Source organism: Macaca fascicularis, chromosome 4 (assembly GCF_037993035.2).
Source record: "Macaca fascicularis isolate 582-1 chromosome 4, T2T-MFA8v1.1".
Lineage (NCBI taxonomy): Eukaryota > Metazoa > Chordata > Mammalia > Primates > Cercopithecidae > Macaca > Macaca fascicularis.
The window spans coordinates 143,182,803-143,204,097 of record NC_088378.1 but is presented as its reverse complement, the minus strand read 5'-3'; the positions used below and the strand labels follow the sequence as shown (position 1 = coordinate 143,204,097).

General features: G+C 44.8%; 1 pseudogene; it reads left to right on the top strand.

Moving 5' to 3' along the window:
* Positions 1–7,333: 7,333 nt before the first annotated feature.
* LOC135970347 (saoe class I histocompatibility antigen, A alpha chain-like) lies at positions 7,334–8,069 on the top strand (annotated as a pseudogene).
* Positions 8,070–21,295: the final 13,226 nt, after the last annotated feature.

Genomic DNA, 21,295 nt, shown 5'->3' with positions numbered 1-21,295 from the left:
AAACCAATAAAGATCAAAAGAGACAAAGAAGGCCATTACATAGCAGTAAAGGGATCAATTCAACAAGAAGAGCTAATTATCCTAAATATATATGCACCCAATACAGGAACACTCAGATTCATAAAGCAAGTCCTGAGAGACCTAAAAAGAGGTTTAGACTCCCACACAGTAATAGTGGGAGACTCTAACACCCCACTGTCAATATTAAACAGATCAATGAGATGGAAGGTTAACAAGGATATCTAGGACTTGAACTCAACTCTGCACCAAGCAGACCTAATAGATATCTACAGAACTCTCCACCCCAAATTAACAGAATATACATTCTTCTCAGCACCACATCACACTTATTCCAAAACTGACCATGCAGCTGGAAGTGAAGCATTCCTCAGCAAATGTAAAAGAACAGAAATCATAACAAACTGTCTCTCAGACCACACTGCAATCAATTAGAACTCACGATTAAGAAACTCACTCAAAACTGCACAACTACATGGAAACTGAACAACCTGCTTCTGAATGACCACTGTGTAAACAACAAAGGCAGGAATAAAGATGTTCTTTGAAACCAATGAGAACAAAGACACAACATGTGAGAATTTCTAGGACACATTTAAAGCAGTGTGTAGAGGGAAATTTATAGCACTAAATGCCCACAAGAGAAAGCAGGAAGGGTCTAAAATCAACACCCTAACATCACAATTAAAAAACCTAGAGAAGCAAGAGCAAACACATTTAAAAGCTAGCAGACGGCAAGAAATAACTAAGATCAGAGCAGAACTGAAGGAGATAGAGACATAAAAAACCCTTCAAAACATCAATGAATTCAGGAGCTGGTTTTTTGAAAAGATCAATAAAATTGATAGACCACTAGCAAGACTAATAAAGAAGAAAAGAAAGAGGAATCAAATAGATGCAAAATGATAAAGGGGATATCACCACCAATCCCACAAAAATACAAACTACCACCAGAGAATACTCTAATCACCTCTCACAAATAAACTAGAAAATCTGGAAGAAATGGATAAATTCCTGGACACATACACCCTCCCAAGACTAAACCAGGAAGAAATTGATTCCCTGAATAGACCAATAACAGGCTCTGAAATGGAGGCAATAATTAATAGCCTACCAATCAAAAAAGTCCAGGACCAGATGAATTCACAGCCGAATTCTACCAGAGTTACAAACAGGAGCTGGTACCATTACTTCTGAAACTATTCCAATCAATAGAAAAAGAGGGAATCCTCCCTAACTCATTTTATGAAGCCAGCATCATCCTGATACCAAAGCCTGGCAAAGGCACAATAGAAAAAGAGAAGTTTAGACCAATATCCCTGATGAACATCGATGCAAAAATCCTCGATAAAATACTGGCAAATCAAATCCAGCAGCACATCAAAAAGCTTCTCCACCATGATCAAGTTAGCTTCATCCCTGGGATGCAAGGCTGGTTCAACATACACAAATCAATAAACATAATCCATCACATAAATAGAACCAAAGACAAAACCACATGATTATCTCAATAGATGCAGAAAAGGCCTTTGACAAAATTCAACAGCCTTTAATGCTAAAAAAAACTCTCAGTAAACTAGGTATTGATGGAGTGTATCTCAAAATAATAAGAGCTGTTTATGACAAACCCACAGCCAATGTAATACTGAATGGGCAAAAACTGGAAGCATTCCCTTTGAAAACTGGCACAAGACAGAGATGCCCTCTCTCACCACTCCTATTCACCGTAGTGTTGGAAGTTCTGGCCAGGGCAATCAGGGAAGAGAAAGAAATAAAGGGTATTTAATTAGGAAAAGAGGAAGTAAAATTGTCCCTGTAAATAGATGACATGATTGTATATTTAGAAAACCCCATCGTCTCAGCCTAAAATCTCCTTAAGCTGATAAGCAACTTCAGGAAAGTCTCAGGATAGAAAATCAATGTGCAAAAATCCCAAGCATTCTTATAGACCAATAACAGACAAACAGAGAGTCAAATCATGAGTGAACTCCCATTCAAAATTGCTACAAAGAGAATAAAATACCTAGGAATACAACTTAGAAGGGATGTGAAGGACCTCTTCAAGGAGAACTACAGACCACTGCTCAATGAAATAAAAGAGCACACAAACAAATGGAAGAACATCTAATGTTCATGGATAGGAAGAATCCATATCATGAAAATGGCCATACTGCCCAAAGTAATTTATAGATTCAATGCCATCCCCATCAAGCTACCAATGACTTTCTTCACAGAATTGGAAAAAAGTACTTTAAAATTCACATGTAAGCAAAAAAGAGCCCACATTGCCAAGAGAATCCTAAGCAAAAAGAACAAAGCTGGAGGCATCACGCTACCTGACTTCAAACTATATTACAAGGCTATAGTAACCAAAACAGCATGGTACTGGCACCAAAACAGAGATATAGACCAATGGAACAGAACCGAGGTCTCAGAAATACCACCACACATCTACAACCATCTGATCTTTGACAAACCTGACAAAAACAAGCAATTGGGAAAGGATTCCATATTTAATAAATGGTGCTGGGAAAACTGGCTAGCCATATGTAGAAATCTGAAACTGGATCCCTTCCTTACACCTTATACGAAAATTAATTCAAGATGTATTAAAGACTTAAATGTTAGACCTAAAACCATAAAACCCTAAAAGAAAACCTAGGCAATACCATTCAGGACATAGGCATGGGCAAGGCCTTCATGACTAAAACACCAAAAGCAATGGCAACAAAAGCCAAATTACACAAATGGGATCTAATTAAACTAAAGAGCTTCTGCACAGCAAAAGAAGCTACCATCACAGTGAACAGGCAACCTACAGAATGGGAGAAAATTTTTGCAATCTACCCATCTGTCAAAGGGGCTAATATCCAGAATCTACAAAGAACTTGAACAAATTTACAAGACAAAGTCAAACAACCCCATAAAAACTAGGCAAAGTATATGAACAGACACTTCTCAAAAGAAGACATTTATGCAGCCAACAGACACACGAAAAAACGCTCATCATCAGTGGTCATCAGAGAAATGCAAATCAAAACCACAATGAGCTACCATCTCACACCTGTTAGAATGGTGATCATTAAAAAATCAGGAAACAACAGATGCTGGAGAGGATGTGGAGAAATAGGAAAGGTTTTACACTGTTGGTAGTGTAAACTAGTTCAACCATTGTGGAAGACAGTGTGGTGATTCCTCAAGGATCTAGAACTAGAAATACCATTTGACCGGCCGGGTGCGGTGGCTCAAGCCTGTAATCCCAGCACTTTGGGAGGCCGAGGCGGGTGGATCACGAGGTCAGGAGATCGAGACTATCCTGGCTAACATGGTGAAAACCCGTCTCTACTAAAAATACAAAAAACTAGCCGGGCATGGTAGCGGGCACCTGTAGTCCCAGCTACTTGGGAGGCTGAGGCGGGAGAATGGCGTGAACCCGGGGGGGGAGCTTGCAGTGAGCCAAGATCGCGCCACTGCACTCCAGCCTGGGAGACACAGCAAGACTCCGTTAAAAAAAAAAAAAAGAAATACCATTTGACTCAGCTATCCCATTCCTGGATATATACCCAGAGGATTATAAATCATGCTGCTATAAAGACACATGCACGTGTATGTTTATTGCAGCACTATTCACAATAGCAAAGATTTGGAACCAACTCAAATGTCCATCAATGATAGGCTGGATTAAGAAAATGTGGCATATATACACCATGGAATACTATGCAGCCATAAAAAAGATGAGTTTATGTCCTTTGTAGCAACGTGGATGAAGCTTGAAACCATCATTCTGAGACACTATTGCAATGACAGAAAACCAAACACTGCATGTTCTCACTCATAGGTGGGAAGTAAACAATGAGAACACTTGGACACAAGATGGGGAGCAGCACACACTGGGGCCTGTTGTGGGATGGAGGGATGGGAGAGGGATAGCATTAGGAGAAATACCTAATGTAAATGACGAGTTAATGGGTGCAGCAAACCAACACGGCACATGCATACATATGTAACAAACCTGCACGTTGTGCCCATGTACCCTAGAACTTAAAGTATAATTTAAAAACAAATGTGAGAGAAAAGAATACCAAAATTCATTGCAAGGATCCTTAACAAGAACTACTTACATTGGAAGCAAACCACAGAGAATTGTAAGGAGCCACGTAACAGAGAGGACCAGGATGCCATGAAAATGACCTTGGCTAAAAATAGGTCATTTAACCCTTGGCTCACTGGCATCTCTCCAGATTTTCAATTTTACAATGTTCAATCTGCTGTGCAAGGTAATTCCATCTTTCAAAGGATTTGATGTTACATTCTACCACACATAAAACTGAATTAAACTTTTACGGAATTGGAAATGCACATCATTGATCAAAATAAATCAAACATGAAAAGAGTAGGAAGGAATAACCAGTGATGGAATAGCAAATGTGAATGGAAAACAGAATAGGACTGCTAAAAAGACAAAAAAAGCTTCAGAAGCACATAATAGCTGTGTGATTTAAAAATCACAGTGGTCTCCAAATGACTTCTATCACATCTCATTCAATACCAGAGCAAAAGATATTAAGTTTATTATGGAATGCCCACCAAATAGCTAGATTTTGAAAAAACCTTGTTTCTCAATTTGAGCTAACCATTTCAGGCTACTGTTTCAAACCAAAGTTACTGGCATCATGTTAAGCTAGATGTGTTGACTGAAGTATGAGATTCACACTTTTGTAAATGAAAAGCAATTTGATTAGGCAATGTTTTTCTAAGTGAAAGCAAGTTTACTGAGAATTAAGGAAACAAAAGAATGGCTACTCCATATAGCAGAGTTTTTTGTTTTTTAAGTGTAGACAAATATTTAGTGAAGATGATATTTCAATAAGAAAACTGGCGCTTGGGACATGCTTCCACTAAATTTGAGACATCTTAGACAGAACAAAGTTTTATTTTTGAGGCATTATTTTTATGGGACTGAAGTCTTGGAACTATTTGATCTAGTTACTGTATGTTCTCAACTGTGTTAACTCATTGAAAACAACATTGTTATTAAAGGTATTCACAAGAAAAATTCAGAGATACTGTTGCATCTCCTTTCTCTGTTTCAAACTGTTTTCTCCTAAGCACCCAAGGCTCTGTGATGTCTCAAACATTTAATCATTAATTTTAAAAGAGAAGCTTATTATGGAATCAGAAAAAAACTATTTTAAAATTCATATGGATCCAATAAGAGCTCATATAGCCAAAAGAATATTAAGCAAAAAAAACAAAGCTGGAGGCATCATGCTACGCCACTTAAAACTATACTATAAGGCTACAGTAAACAAAAGAGCATGATACTGGTACAAAAACAGGCACATAGACCAATGGAACAGAATAGAGAACTCACAAAAAAAGACTGCACATCTACAACCATTTGATCTTCAACAAACCTGACAAAACAAGCAATGGGGAAAGGATTCCCTATCTAGTAAATGGTGATGGGAGAACTGGCTAGCCATATGCAGAAAACTGAAACTGGACCCCTTCCTTACACTTTACACAAAAATTAACTCAATATAGATTAAAGACTTAAATGTAAAACGCAAAACTATAAAAAAACCCTGAAAGAAAATCTAGGCAATACCACTCAGGACACAGGCATGGGCAAAGATTTTATGAAGAAATCGCCAAAAGCATCTGGCACAAAAGCAAAAATGGGCAAGTGGGATCTAATTAAACAAACGAGCTTCTGCACAGAAAAAGAAACTGTCATCAGAGCAAACAGACACCCTACAGAATGGGAGAAAATTTTTGCAATCTATCTATCTTACAAAGTTCTAATATTCAGAATCTACAAAGGACTTAAGCAAATTTACATGAAAAAAACTTCATTAAAAAGTGGACGAAGGACATGAAGAGACATTTCACAAAATAAGACATACATGTGGCCAAAAAAATATGAAAAAAACTCAACATCACTGATTACAGAAATGCAAATCAAAACCACAAATGAGATGCTATCTAATGCCAGTCAGAATGGCAATTATTTAAAAGTAAATAAACACCAGATGTGGCGAGGTTGTGGAGGAATAGGAAGGCTTTTACAGTGTTGGTGGAAATGTAAATTGGTTCAACCATTGTGGAAGACAATTTGGTGATTCCTCAGAGATTTAGAACCAGAAATACCATTTCACCCAGCAATCCCATTACAGGGTATATAACCAAAGGAGAATAAACCATTCTATTATAAAGATACATGCATGTGTATGTTCATTGCAGCACTATTCACAATAGCAAAGACATGAAATCAACCCAAATGCCCATCAATGATGGACTGCACAAAGAAAATATGGTATATATATACCATGGAATATTATGCAGTCATGAAAAGGAATTAGATCAAGTCCTTTGCAGGGGTATGGATGAAGCCAAAAGCCATTATCCTCAGCCAACTAACACAGGAACAGAAAGCCAAACACCACATGTTCTCACTTACAATTGGGAGCTGAGCAATGAGAACACATGGACACAGGGAGAGGAACATCACACACTGGGGTCTGCTGGGGGAGGGCAGTTGTAGGAGGAGCATTAGGAAAAATAGCTAATGCATGCCAGGATTAATACATACGTAATGGGTTGATAGGTGCAGCAAACCACCATAGCACACATTTAGCTATGTAACAAGCCTGCACATCCTGCACGTGTACCCTGGAACTTAAATTAAATTAAATTAAATTAAAAGACAAGCTAAAGGCATTAACAAAAATAATTAGATTAAAAAAAAACTTTGATTTTCAAAATCCTGAAACAAGTGTTTTAATTTGGCTTTAAACATATATTCAAATCCTTTAATACTGTTCCCTTCCAGAGGTGCTGCTTAATTTCCTGTCTTGAGTGTGGCTTGGACTTAATGAGGCACTTCTGATATGGTCTGGCTCTGTGTTCCCACCCAATTCTCATCTTGAATTGTCATGCAAATTGTAATCCCTGTGTATCGGGGGAGGGGCCTCATGGGAGATGATTGGATCATGGGTATGGTACCTCCATGCTGTTCTTATGATACTGAGAGAATTCTCATGAGATCTGATGGTTTCATGAAGGGCTTTTCCCCATTTCGATCTGCATTCCTCTCTCCTGCCACCATGTGAAGAAGGATGTGTTTGCTTCCACTTCTGCCATGGTTGTAAGTTCCATGGGGCAGCCTCCTCAGCCATGCAGAACTGTGAGTCAATTAAACCTCTTTCCTTTACAAATTACCCAGTCTCAGGTATTTCTTTATAGCAGTGTGAGAACGAACAAATACAACTTCAAACTGAAGTTTCTCTTCTTCCTGTCTCAACCTGAGTCTGGTCCTTCTTCCTGGATACTCACCGGGCGGCCCCAGTTCTCACTCCTATTGACTGTCGGGTTTCTAGAGACGTCAATCAATGTAGCCACGGTCCCGGTTCTAAAGTTCCCACGCACCCACCAGGACTCCGATTCTCCCCAGTCGCCAAGGATGGGGTCATGGCGCCCCGGACCCTCCTGCTGCTGCTCTCGGGAGCCCTGGCCCTGACCCCGACTTGTGCGGGTGAGTGCGGGGTCGGGAGGGAAACAGCTTCTTTGGGGAGTAGCTAGGGGTCCGCCCCGCGGGGGCGCGGGAACCCGGTTGCGGTGCCGGGAGGAGGGTCGGGAGGGTCTCAGCGCCCCCCTCGTCCACAGGCTTCCACTCCTTGAGGTATTTCCACACCGCCACGTCCCGGCCCGGCCGCGGGATGCCCCCGCTTCATCTCCATGGGCTAAGTGGACGACACGCAGTTCGTGCGGTTTCACAGCGACGCCGCGAGTCCTAGGATGGAGCCGCGGGCGCCGTGGATGGAGCAGGAGGGGCCGGAATATTGGGAGGAGAAGACAGGGACCGCCAAGACCAACGCACAGTTTACCGAATGTACCTGCGGACCCTGAGCGGCTACTAGAACCAGAGCGAGGCCTGTGAGTGACACCGGCGGGGGCGCAGGTCACTACCCCTCCACATCCCCCACGGACAGTCCGGGTCTCCCCGAGTCTTCGGGTCCGAGATCCACCCCGAGGCCGCGGGACCCGGAGACCCTTGACCTGGGAGCAGCCTAGGAGCCGTTACCCGGTTTCATTTTCAGTTTAGGCCAAAATCCCCGCAGGTTGGTGGGGGCGGGGGCGGGGCTCGGTGGGCGGGGCTGACCGCGGGCGCAGGGCCAGGGTCTCACACCATCTAGAGGATGCCTGGCTGCGACAAAGGGTCCGAGGGGCGCCTCCTCCGGGAGTATCACCAGCTCGCCTACGACAGCAGGGATTACATCACCTGGAACCAGGGCCTGTGCTCCTTGACCGCCGCAGACACGGCGGCTCAGATCACCCAGCTCAAGTGGGAAGCTGCCGGCGAGGCGGAGGTTCATCCTCACAGGGGTAGGTACCTACTCGATGTGGTGTGTTTTTCCTCTCTACTCTCAGACCCTCAGCCAGTATCACTATTGGCATTCCTGACCCACTGGCTCAGAATTTCAGTACATTATCTGCCCGCGGGACACACCTCAGAGGGAAAGGGATGAAGCGTGGGCCATGACCAAGGCATCTCCTGGTCATATCACCACCTGCACCTCCCAGGGGCTGCCAGCCACACAGAGTCATGGACAGGTCTCCACAGACGTAACTTAGTACCAGCTTGGATGAAGCCCTCTGAGGAATGGGAGCCAGCTTTCAGGATGTGCTGCGCGTATTAAATCAAAGACGTCCCTATGGTGCTGTGTTTACAGAAAGAAGAACACGTGGGTCCAAAAACCAAGAAGTTGAAACAGGTGTGGCTCCATGTCTCATCCCTTCTATTCACCCTCAGGGTGATTTTGCACTTCTCCTCTCCAATATCGGGGCTCTGCAGGGGAGGAGGTCCTGGTTTCCCAAAGGGGGCACCCTGGCAAGGAGACAAATGAGAGTCCATGGAACTACACATTATGGGTGCCCCCAGGGATGTTTGAATAGTATGTGTCCAGACACAAGCAGGTGAGAAGAGGAGGAGGCAGGGCTGCTATCACACAAGGAAGGCAGAAGTGTGTGTGGAAATAAGAGATCCACTTGGAGGCCTTATGGTTCCCCTTGTCCTGTTGTAAGTGTGAGCAGAAACATCCAGCAACGCAGCCTGAGAGGGTTTGATATTCAAGAACCCAGAACTCTCAGGAAGGAAGGACTGAGTGATACACCTAGATAATGTCCCAAGGCTCCGCTCCTGCGCTCTGACATCCTCAGAAGGGTTAGTGCAGAAGCCCTGCTTCCTATGGGCTGTTCCCAGCCAGTGACCGGTCACAGCAGGCGCACTAAGGCAGGCTATTACTGGGAGACACGGGACTCCTCTGATGGCCAACTGTGGCTGGAGGACTCCTCCACGGCCTTGCTCAACCCTCCTTAGATTGCCTGTGCTCTAGGATGTGTCGAACAAACCTTCTCTCCTTCTGTCCAGCACTTGGGGGTCACACTTGCATTGTGGTCTGCCGCCTTTTCCAGGGATTTCTGGCTCGCTTCGCATATTCCCTTACAGGTGTGTCCCCTCATAAAATGCCGCAGACTTGAAGCTCATCTTGGCATCTGCTCCTTGGAGGACTTGGACTAAAAATTATTTCCATCTGCACATCAATAACTCTTACTTATTTCAACTTGTAAAATCCTTCTCTTTGTCCAACTTTTGCCACCCTCATAGAATCTATTTTACTTGTGTTTGTAGTATCTCTTTGAGTTAACGGATATTTGTTCTATTAAGCTACTAAATTTTGAGGTAGTTTGTGACACAGCACTTGGTAACTATTAAGGCTTTCTTTTTTTTTTCTTGAGATGGAGTCTCACTCTGTCGCTCAGGCTCAATCTCGGCTCACTGCAAGCTCCGCCTCCCGGGTTCACGCCATTCTCCTGCCTCAGCCCCCGAGTAGCTGGGACTACAGGCACCCGCCACCATGCCCGGCTAATTTTTTGTATTTTTAGTAGAGACACGGTTTCACCATGTTAGCCAGGATGGTCTCAATCTCCTGACTGCGTGATCCGCCCATCTCGGCCTCCCAAAGTGCTGGGATTACAGGCGTGAGCCACCGCGCCTGGCCAAGGCTTTCTTAAGTTTCCATTATTCCATGGATATTATCTACACATCTTTTAATACCTTGCATTTTAATAACAGTCATATTTGCCGTTTCCAACCCTTTCCTCCTATTCTTTTTTGAACATTTTTATTTTGTCTTTCTCTGTCCTTCCTTCCTTCTTTCCTCCTTTGCTCCCTCAGAGCTTTCTCCCTCCATTTTTTTTCATAAAACCTAAGTGTTTAGGCTAAAAGGAAGCACCACTTGAACCTAATGCTAAAAGTATAATGCCATAATTTATAATATAAAAGTAAAGAAAAGGAAGTTATTAATTAAATATGAAGAAAATGTCTAGGGTGATTCTGTAGCCAAGACAGTGGCTTTTAATATTTAATCTCCTCCTTCAACTGAATGTTTTCAGAACACATGAGCAACATGAGCTCTTTCCCATTCTTGGTACAAGCACTTGAGAAATCAAATTAGCCTTATCTAGTCTGATTAATGTCCATACACCATACAATCCCACCATCTGCCTCCTGATCATACACTCTGGGGATATTCTTGGCTATGTGTCCAGGAGACGTGTAAAATGGAATGTCTTATAAAACTACAATAATCCAGACAGTGTGAAAGTGAGAGACACAGAGATCAATGAACAGAAGTGAGAATCTAGAAAGACATTCTTACATTTTTTGTCAATTGATCGTCAATAAAGTTGCATAGGTAATAACGAAGTGACACTTACCACCACATAAAATATAAGCTCGTCTAAAACACCAAAAGCAACGGCAACAAAAGCCAAAATTGACAAATGGGATCTAATTAAACTAAAGAGCTTCTGCACAGCAAAAGAAACTACCATCAGAGTGAACAGGCAACCTACAGAATGGGAGAAAATTTTTGCAATCTACTCATCTGACAAAGGGCTAATATCCAGAACCTACAAAGAACTCAAACAAATTTACAAGAAAAAAACAACCCCATCAAAAAAGGGCTGGGCAAAGGATGTGAACAGACACTTCTCAAAAGAAGACATTCATACAGCCAACAGACACATGAAAAAATGCTCATCATCACTAGCCATTAGAGAAACGCAAATCAAAACCACAATGAGATACCATCTCACACCAATTAGAATGGCGATCATTAAAAAGTCAGCTCGCTCTCTCTCTCTCCCTCTCCCTCTCTCTCTTTTCCCTCATTCTTCCAACTTATATTATATAAACTTTCAAAATGTGCAAATAAGCTGAAAGAATGGTGCAGTAAAATTCAAGTTACCACTCTGCCATATTTGGTTAATATCTCTTTATATACATAAAAGCAGAGTGTGAAATGATGGATCACAGAGACCCAGAAGGGTAAGTGTGGTTGGCACTGGTGTGTAATAGAGGGTTTTCTTGGTGAGTACAATGTGCTTGTCTCCAGTGCTGGATACTCTGAAGGCCCTGACTTTGCTACCACCTATATAGCAATATAGCAAAATTGCACTTATGCCCCATGAATATATATGAATTTAAAAAATTAAAAATAACATAACATGTCTCTTTATAGATACACGTAGACATGTTTGTATAGCATGTGTGTGAATGTGTGTGTGTGTGCGAATGTGTGTGTCTGTGTAGAAAGGCAGCACAAGTTAAGAGATTAAGATTTTGTGACTGAACCATTCCAAAGTAACTTAAACATAAAACATACATAGATAAATGTGTCTGTGACAACAAACCTGAATACAAACATGAAAGAATATATCTATAAACACATCTCTGGATAGATAGCTTATGAACGAATTCCCTACGCCAGCTCCCTTACTGGTTACCCTGTGAACACAGGCAGGCAGGAAACAGGACCCAACTAGGTTCCCTCATCCTTCTCTTGCTTCCAGGCAGGTCCTGCATCCACTCCTGCTGCACAGGGGGCTCCCATCCCTGCCTTGGTCTGTTTCACAGGTGCTCCCCTAACTCTCTCTGCCTCCACTGCTTTATCTGGATGGAGCTGAGGCTGCCCTAACCAAGAACAGCACCACCCACCTGTGCCCCCAAGACCAGGAAGTTAGGAGGAACCACGCGACAGGGTCAGGAACTCTCCAACTTCCCCAATCAGTCTGAACTGATGGCAGGAGATACTGATGCTTGCTTTACTCATCCTCATTCCCAGCTCATTTATTCTTCATTAATTCAGTCCAATCTCCCCAGCTGTCACTTCGCCCCAGAAGCTAACTGACCTCTAATCTTTGTAATCAGGAAACCACAAAGCACTCTCTGTCACCTCCCTGATATCACCCTTCAGCTCTACGTCATCACATGTGAGCTCCAACTCTGCAGGGCCAGTGTCCCCCACAGGGTCAGCCCCTGAACATTGGCCCCAGATGTTCCCCCCATCCCTTCCCAGCCCTTTCAGTGTTGATGTGAATCTGTCCCTTACTGAGAACTGACAGGGAGATGTGGGGGAGGAGGGGAGATTTCTTTGTGCTGTGTCAAGGCATCAAGACAGACCTCTCCTCTCCTGAACCTCACACTCTATCCCTTCCCAGTCACTTGAAATAAAATGCAGGCCAGAAATGTCTATTTAAGAGCTAAATATCTATAGTATAAAATATGAAGACAGAATAGAATGGGGTAATGCAGGAGAGTGTGACAGAGATGACAGGACCTCAAGGTGTGAGGAAAGCTGGTTCTGGGCTCCCCAGAAGGAGCCATAAGCAGGACCCTCACTCATAAAGTCACCTATAATAATACAATTACTGCATATGTAATATATCAAATATAATAAAAAACAAAAATAATACGGCACACCTGCAAACACCTCATATATATTAACCCTTTTCATTCATCCAACCACAAGAAATAAATGCCCATAGTTTCCCCATGTCATGGATGAGGAAACTGAGGCACCAAGAGAGAACGTGCTGGTGAGATATAGGCAAGGAGCTGAATCCAGACCGCCTGGCTGCAGAGTCTAGTTGCCCTCAGTGGAGCCAGCGGACCCAGGAGCTGACACCAGAGACAGATCTCAGCTGTGCACTGCCCTGGTGGTCTCCTGTCCCAACCAGGTGTTGATCTGGGCCTTGTAGGCTCATCAGCTCTGGAGAAAAGAAAGAAACAGTAAATGCTCCCCTGGGTGCAGAGTGCTGCTTTTTATTCCTTGAGGACTTCTCCTTCCTCAGTCACTCCAAAATCAGATGCACCCTTTCTCTGAGGGAAGATGATGTCCCCACTTTTTTCTCCCTCCCATGACACTTTTCCAGCCCCTGCCAGTCCCCTCTCGTGACTCCATCAGCATCAGCACCTGCCCTGTGCCCAGCACCCACCCCGGCAATGAGTGAAAGGACCCCAGGACTCAGGAACAAGACCCAGGAGGAAACTCAGTGCCCTTTCCTCCTCCTCTCACGCCTGACCAGCCCTGACACAGTGGGAGGCCTCCCCAAGAGAGGCCCTGGCCGTGTCTCCATGTCCTCCAGTCCTGGGCTGGGTCACACACACAGTCCTTCTACCCCTCAGACCCCAGGACCTCCTCATCTGCGGAAGCACCTGCACACTAGGGCAGGCCCTGCACACTGTGGGTTCTGCCCTCCACCTGCAGCTCAGCGTTCCTCCCCTCCCAGCTCTCAGCACACAGCTCCTAACTGGAGATCCCATCAGGAAGCCCTGGGGCTCACAGGCCCAGCATGGAAATATGTGGCTGCCATGGAGTCTGCACCTGACCTGATGCTGGTGATTCCCTTGCTCAAGGAGGCCCAACCTCCCTTCCCCATAACCTGCATATGGGCTGTGCTTGCTCCTGACTGTCCACTCACCCCTGGAAATGCAGCTCCACCCCAGGGCTGCTGCTTAGTGGGGTTGCAAGCCCTTCCTGTCCCGTTCCTAATAGGGCTTCCACCCAGGCCACTGCCATTGCTGCCCACAGGGGATCTTCTCCTTCTCCTTGTGGAGTAGGGGGTTTCTTCAGACCCCTCAGCCTGAGGCTGCCTCTCTGCACCCTCTGCACCTGGGTATTGCCACTGCCACAGGCACCATCTCCCACATGGATCCTCTGAGAAAGGAAGCTCTAAACTTGTGTTCCTGTTCCATTCAACGTCCCTTACAACATCAGTATTGGAGGACATCCTATTAAGATTCTCCAGCTGAAATTATGTTGATGGACATCAACATTAAAAGCAGGAATTTTGAGAAATTAACATGTGATTTTCATGCCCTTTTTCTGGCCATTGTCCCAGTGAAACCATTCCTGCCTACAGGGAACCAGAACTGACAGTCCCTCTACAGGAGATGCCACAGGTGAGAGCAGCAGCGACCACAGACCTGCACTGCCCGTCCTGTAGGTGTCCCCTGGACGGGGCCCTCTTGCTGCAGGGCAAGGGATGAACCGTCCCATCTGCCCAGGCCTGAGATGCCGACTGACAGTGCCGTTAGGTTCAAGGATGAGTCACCACCACCTCACTGACCAGACACACAGAAGTGCGGAAATGGCAGAAACACTTGGGTCTCCGGGACACCCCAGACTCTCACTGTGCCCTGCACTGTCTCTGTCTTTGCAGAAACTGAAAACTTTCTGCTGCTCTTTTCCTCTCCCCTCAAACAACCTGGCTGTGGGGGAAATGATTCTGACTGTCTCTTATTTTAAACTGACCAGGCCATGACTATGTTAAGAAGAAAAAATTGGCTCAAAGAGGGCAAGGTGAGGCCACAGAGCGCAGAACAAAGCCCAAAAAACAGCCCCCTGGGGACTATGACCCTCGGGGGCTGGAAAAAGTAACACCTGGACAAAGGATGAAAACAGGGAGCACAGCTGCCCTGACAGGGAGCTGGTCCCCATTCCCCAAATAGCCCAGGGACATCTGCTTATCACCTTGTCCATATTATCTGCAAGAAACACAGGGAGACAGCGGCCATATGGTGGGAACCTGGAAAAAGCACGGCCTCGAGGGACCCAGAAGACATGACACCCCTGAGACAGCTCCCAGATGAGATATATGGGGAGCTGCAAAGTGGACAGAGGATGGCCGTGTGCACTCAGGACCCTCCCTGGTACAAGGGGACCTCAAAGGGACTGTACACACAGGGGCCCTCAGTCTGGGCCTCGTGGCTCTTTTTCTTGGTGTCCCCCTGATGGCTGGAGAAACACGGGAGGGGGATGCAGAGAGGAAGGGACTAGAGGCACCACCTCTCCTTGGATTCCTCTCCAGTTTCTAGCCCTCCCCAGATCACAGCTGCTCCCTCTGAGATAGTGATCATCCAGGCCCTCAGCAATCAGCACGCAATTCCCAACTCACCCACCTGGATGTGCCCTGGTCAGCCTGAGAGACAGAGACCGGGATGGGGACAGAGCAGGCTCCATGGCCCTCCCTGCAGCCCACTCCTCATCTGCAGCAGGAGGAGGCCACAGCTGGACGTTTGAGGGCGTTGGCCCAGCCCTGGCTTGGACAGGACTTAAGGGTATAAAAAATAACCTACATGTGATGGTTCATTTTCAATTCTATGTGCCTTAGTATAGGTTTAAGCAGCCCACATGGTCATAAAGAGACAAAGAAGCAAAATGTACTAAGTGACCACCCCCTCTCCTTCTTGCTTTCCCTTTCATACACTGGCCAGGAGCCTATTGGTTGGGGCCCCCTCAATGACCCCCTCCCCACCTCACCAAAAATTTAGTTTAGGCTAGCTTGCAACATAGATAATTATACCCTTTCTTATCAACTAAGTGCAGCCATTAGGGCCATAAGTCAAATGTTTAAAAAGTCCTGAGACAATAGCAATGCATTATGGGCTGCAACAAAATGCAGCAAAAAGACACTAAGGAACATACTTGAAATCTTTTTTTTTTTTTTTTTTTTTTTTTTTTTTTTTTTTTTTGAGACGGAGTCTCGCTCTGTCACCCAGGCTGGAGTGCAGTGGCCGGATCTCAGCTCACTGCAAGCTCCGCCTCCCAGGTTCACGCCATTCTCCTGCCTCAGCCTCCCGAGTAGCTGGGACTACAGGCGCCCGCCACCTCGCCCGGCTAAGTTTTTGTATTTTTAGTAGAGACGGGGTTTCACTGTGTTACCCAGGATGGTCTCGATCTCCTGACCTCGTGATCCGCCCGTCTCGGCCTCCCAAAGTGCTGGGATTACAGGCTTGAGCCACCGCGCCCGGCCCCATACTTGAAATCTTAATCAAACTACCAATAGGTGACATCTGGGAAGATCATAAGCCCTTGGTACTCAGCTAATGAGGAAATGGGGGAGGGACTTGAGCACTAGCGAATACATTGTTGAAATTGTTCAAACCGTCCCTGGTGTGTCTGCATTCCAGACACCCGATATTGCAAAACCATCACTCACAGTCTCACTTTTGCTCTTCTCCGGGTCTCTGAGTCCATTCTTTGGGTTTGGATGGGTGTGTTTGTTTCTCATAGTCTAGTAGCCTGTATGGGGATCTCTGTGATTGTGTGAAGTGAGTGAGACTTTGCCTGAAAGGGGAAACACGTACCAGTTGATTCATGTGGCCCATTCTATCTGGATGTCCCAGCTCCTCACAGAAACCATAGACAAACTTGAAACTGTTATTCAGGACACAATGAAAGTGACACGGGGGTGTAGAGGGGTGGAAAGCAGGCACCATGGCAAGCAGGCAACCTCGTGTGTCTTGTGGGAGACACTGAAAGTACTGTGGGTGTCGCATCACCATTGGAGAGCTGACGGATGTGGGGTGGTGTTGGGGCTGTCTATTGTATCTACATAATCCAGCAAACTGTCCCTGAGGGAGCCTGGTGAGGCCTAAACAATGAACGAAATTACTCTAGGTAAGGCCAAGTAGGAGTTATAATTGCAGTTTTTGTGTTGTCTGGATATCACTGGTAGAGCAGATCAATAAATCCTTAGGCACACGGCGTGCAGCTGTGGATTTGGTGAGTGCATTCCTTTCCTCTCCAATTAGAAAGGGGATATGGAGTGATTCATATTCATGTGGGGTACAGAACACATTTATTTATCATTTGCCTCAGGACTATTGTAACTCCTCTGCCCTCTATAGTATATAGTCTTAAGACTACAGTAGACATACTGGATATCCTATAGGATATTCAATCAGCTCATTTCATTGACAATTTCACGTTGACTGGGGTGGATGAACAGCAGGTAGGAAGTTGGCATTCCTGATCCACATGCTAGGCGGTGCTCCTAGCCCATTATCTCCCTGAAGGACCCACTTGGCAGGGAAAGTTTCAGTGCTTCCATGGCTGTGGGTTCCACTAATCCTATCACCAACTGCACCACCCAGGGGCTGCCAGCCACAAGGAATGCTGGACAGGTCTTCTATAGGCACAGCTCAGTGCCAGCCTGGAGGAAGCACTCTGAGGGGTGGGTGCCATCTTTCAGAACATGGTACATTGTTTGAATCAGAGACGTCTCTGTGGTGCTGTGTTCTCAGTGGAAGAACATGTGGGTCCAGAAATCAAAAGGTGGAAGCAGGTTTGGCTCCATGTCCAATCTCTTTGATTCACCCACTAGGGTATTTTGCATGTTTTATCTCCAACACTGGGCTGTGCAGGTTAGGAGGTCCTGGTTTCCAAAGGAGGGTACCCTTAAAAGGAGACAAAAGAGAGCCTCTTGAACTACACATTACTTTAGTCACCGCAGAAGTTTGGACAATGTGTGCCCAGAGACCACCTGGTGAGAAGAGGAGTCTCCTCCTCTCTAGGCGCAGGTAATAGATCTTCATCTTCAGGAGGAGGCATGGCTACTTTCACACAGGAGGGCAAAAGCATGTGTGGAAACCAGAGATCCACCTGGGGGCCTTCTGGTTTCCCTTACCTCATTGTAAGTGTGAGCAGAATCATCTAGCAATTCAGCCTGAGAGGATTTGATTTCCAAGGGCACTGACCCGTCAGGGCAGCAGGTTTGAGTCACACTCGTGGGTAATCCCCCAAGGCCCTGTTCCTGTGCTCTGACATCCTCAGTAGCATTGGTACTGACCTTCTGCTTCCCATGGGCTGCAGGACTCTTCCATGGCCTTGCTCAACTCTCCTTAGATTGCCTGTGGTCTAGGACATGTCCAGTGAACTCTCTCTCCTTCTGTCCATCACAGGGGGTCACACTTGCATTGTGGTCTGCCGCCTTTTCCAGGGATTTCTGGCTCGCTTCGCATATTCCCTTACAGGTGTGTCCCCTCATAAAATGCCACAGACTTGAAGCTCATCTTGGCATCTGCTCCTTGGAGGACTTGGACTAAAAATTATTTCCATCTGCACATCAATAACTCTTACTTATTTCAACTTGTAAAATCCTTCTCTTTGTCCAACTTTTGCCACCCTCATAGAATCTATTTTACTTGTGTTTGTAGTATCTCTTTGAGTTAACGGATATTTGTTCTATTAAGCTACTAAATTTTGAGGTAGTTTGTGACACAGCACTTGGTAACTATTAAGGCTTTCTTTTTTTTTTCTTGAGATGGAGTCTCACTCTGTCGCTCAGGCTCAATCTCGGCTCACTGCAAGCTCCGCCTCCCGGGTTCACGCCATTCTCCTGCCTCAGCCCCCGAGTAGCTGGGACTACAGGCACCCGCCACCATGCCCGGCTAATTTTTTGTATTTTTAGTAGAGACACGGTTTCACCATGTTAGCCAGGATGGTCTCAATCTCCTGACTGCGTGATCCGCCCATCTCGGCCTCCCAAAGTGCTGGGATTACAGGCGTGAGCCACCGCGCCTGGCCAAGGCTTTCTTAAGTTTCCATTATTCCATGGATATTATCTACACATCTTTTAATACCTTGCATTTTAATAACAGCCATATTTGCCGTTTCCAACCCTTTCCTCCTATTCTTTTTTGAACATTTTTATTTTGTCTTTCTCTGTCCTTCCTTCCTTCTTTCCTCCTTTGCTCCCTCAGAGATTTCTCCCTCCATTTTTTTTCATAAAACCTAAGTGTTTAGGCTAAAAGGAAGCACCACTTGAACCTAATGCTAAAAGTATAATGCCATAATTTATAATATAAAAGTAAAGAAAAGGAAGTTATTAATTAAATATGAAGAAAATGTCTAGGGTGATTCTGTAGCCAAGACAGTGGCTTTTAATATTTAATCTCCTCCTTCAACTGAATGTTTTCAGAACACATGAGCAACATGAGCTCTTTCCCATTCTTGGTACAAGCACTTGAGAAATCAAATTAGCCTTATCTAGTCTGATTAATGTCCATACACCATACAATCCCACCATCTGCCTCCTGATCATACACTCTGGGGATATTCTTGGCTATGTGTCCAGGAGACGTGTAAAATGGAATGTCTTATAAAACTACAATAATCCAGACAGTGTGAAAGTGAGAGACACAGAGATCAATGAACAGAAGTGAGAATCTAGAAAGACATTCTTACATTTTTTGTCAATTGATCGTCAATAAAGTTGCATAGGTAATAACGAAGTGACACTTACCACCACATAAAATATAAGCTCGTCTAAAACACCAAAAGCAACGGCAACAAAAGCCAAAATTGACAAATGGGATCTAATTAAACTAAAGAGCTTCTGCACAGCAAAAGAAACTACCATCAGAGTGAACAGGCAACCTACAGAATGGGAGAAAATTTTTGCAATCTACTCATCTGACAAAGGGCTAATATCCAGAACCTACAAAGAACTCAAACAAATTTACAAGAAAAAAACAACCCCATCAAAAAAGGGCTGGGCAAAGGATGTGAACAGACACTTCTCAAAAGAAGACATTCATACAGCCAACAGACACATGAAAAAATGCTCATCATCACTAGCCATTAGAGAAACGCAAATCAAAACCACAATGAGATACCATCTCACACCAATTAGAATGGCGATCATTAAAAAGTCAGCTCGCTCTCTCTCTCTCCCTCTCCCTCTCTCTCTTTTCCCTCATTCTTCCAACTTATATTATATAAACTTTCAAAATGTGCAAATAAGCTGAAAGAATGGTGCAGTAAAATTCAAGTTACCACTCTGCCATATTTGGTTAATATCTCTTTATATACATAAAAGCAGAGTGTGAAATGATGGATCACAGAGACCCAGAAGGGTAAGTGTGGTTGGCACTGGTGTGTAATAGAGGGTTTTCTTGGTGAGTACAATGTGCTTGTCTCCAGTGCTGGATACTCTGAAGGCCCTGACTTTGCTACCACCTATATAGCAATATAGCAAAATTGCACTTATGCCCCATGAATATATATGAATTTAAAAAATTAAAAATAACATGTCTCTTTATAGATACATGTAGACATGTTTGTATAGCATGTGTGTGAATGTGTGTGTGTGTGCGAATGTGTGTGTCTGTGTAGAAAGGCAGCACAAGTTAAGAGATTAAGATTTTGTGACTGAACCATTCCAAAGTAACTTAAACATAAAACATACATAGATAAATGTGTCTGTGACAACAAACCTGAATACAAACATGAAAGAATATATCTATAAACACATCTCTGGATAGATAGCTTATGAACGAATTCCCTACGCCAGCTCCCTTACTGGTTACCCTGTGAACACAGACAGGCAGGAAACAGGACCCAACTAGGTTCCCTCATCCTTCTCTTGCTTCCAGGCAGGTCCTGCATCCACTCCTGCTGCACAGGGGGCTCCCATCCCTGCCTTGGTCTGTTTCACAGGTGCTCCCCTAACTCTCTCTGCCTCCACTGCTTTATCTGGATGGAGCTGAGGCTGCCCTAACCAAGAACAACACCACCCACCTGTGCCCCCAAGACCAGGAAGTTAGGAGGAACCACGCGACAGGGTTAGGAACTCTCCAACTTCCCCAATCAGTCTGAACTGATGGCAGGAGATACTGATGCTTGCTTTACTCATCCTCATTCCCAGCTCATTTATTCTTCATTAATTCAGTCCAATCTCCCCAACAGTCACTTCACCCCAGAAGCTGACTGACCTCTAATCTTTGTAATCAGGAAACCACAAAGCACTCTCTGTCACCTCCCTGATATAACCCTTCAGCTCTACGTCATCACATGTGAGCTCCAACTCTGCAGGGCAGGTGTCCCCCACAGGGTCAGCCCCTGAACATTGGCCCCAGATGTTCCCCCCATCCCTTCCCAGCCCTTTCAGTGTTGATGTGAATCTGTCCCTCACTGAGAACTGGTGTGGAGATGTGGGGGAGGAGGGGAGATTTCTTTGTGCTGTGTCAAGGCATCAAGACAGACCTCTCCTTCTCTCCTGAACCTCACACTCTATCCCTTCCCAGTCACTTGAAATAAAATGCAGGCCGGAAATGTCTATTTAAGAGCTAAATATCTATAGT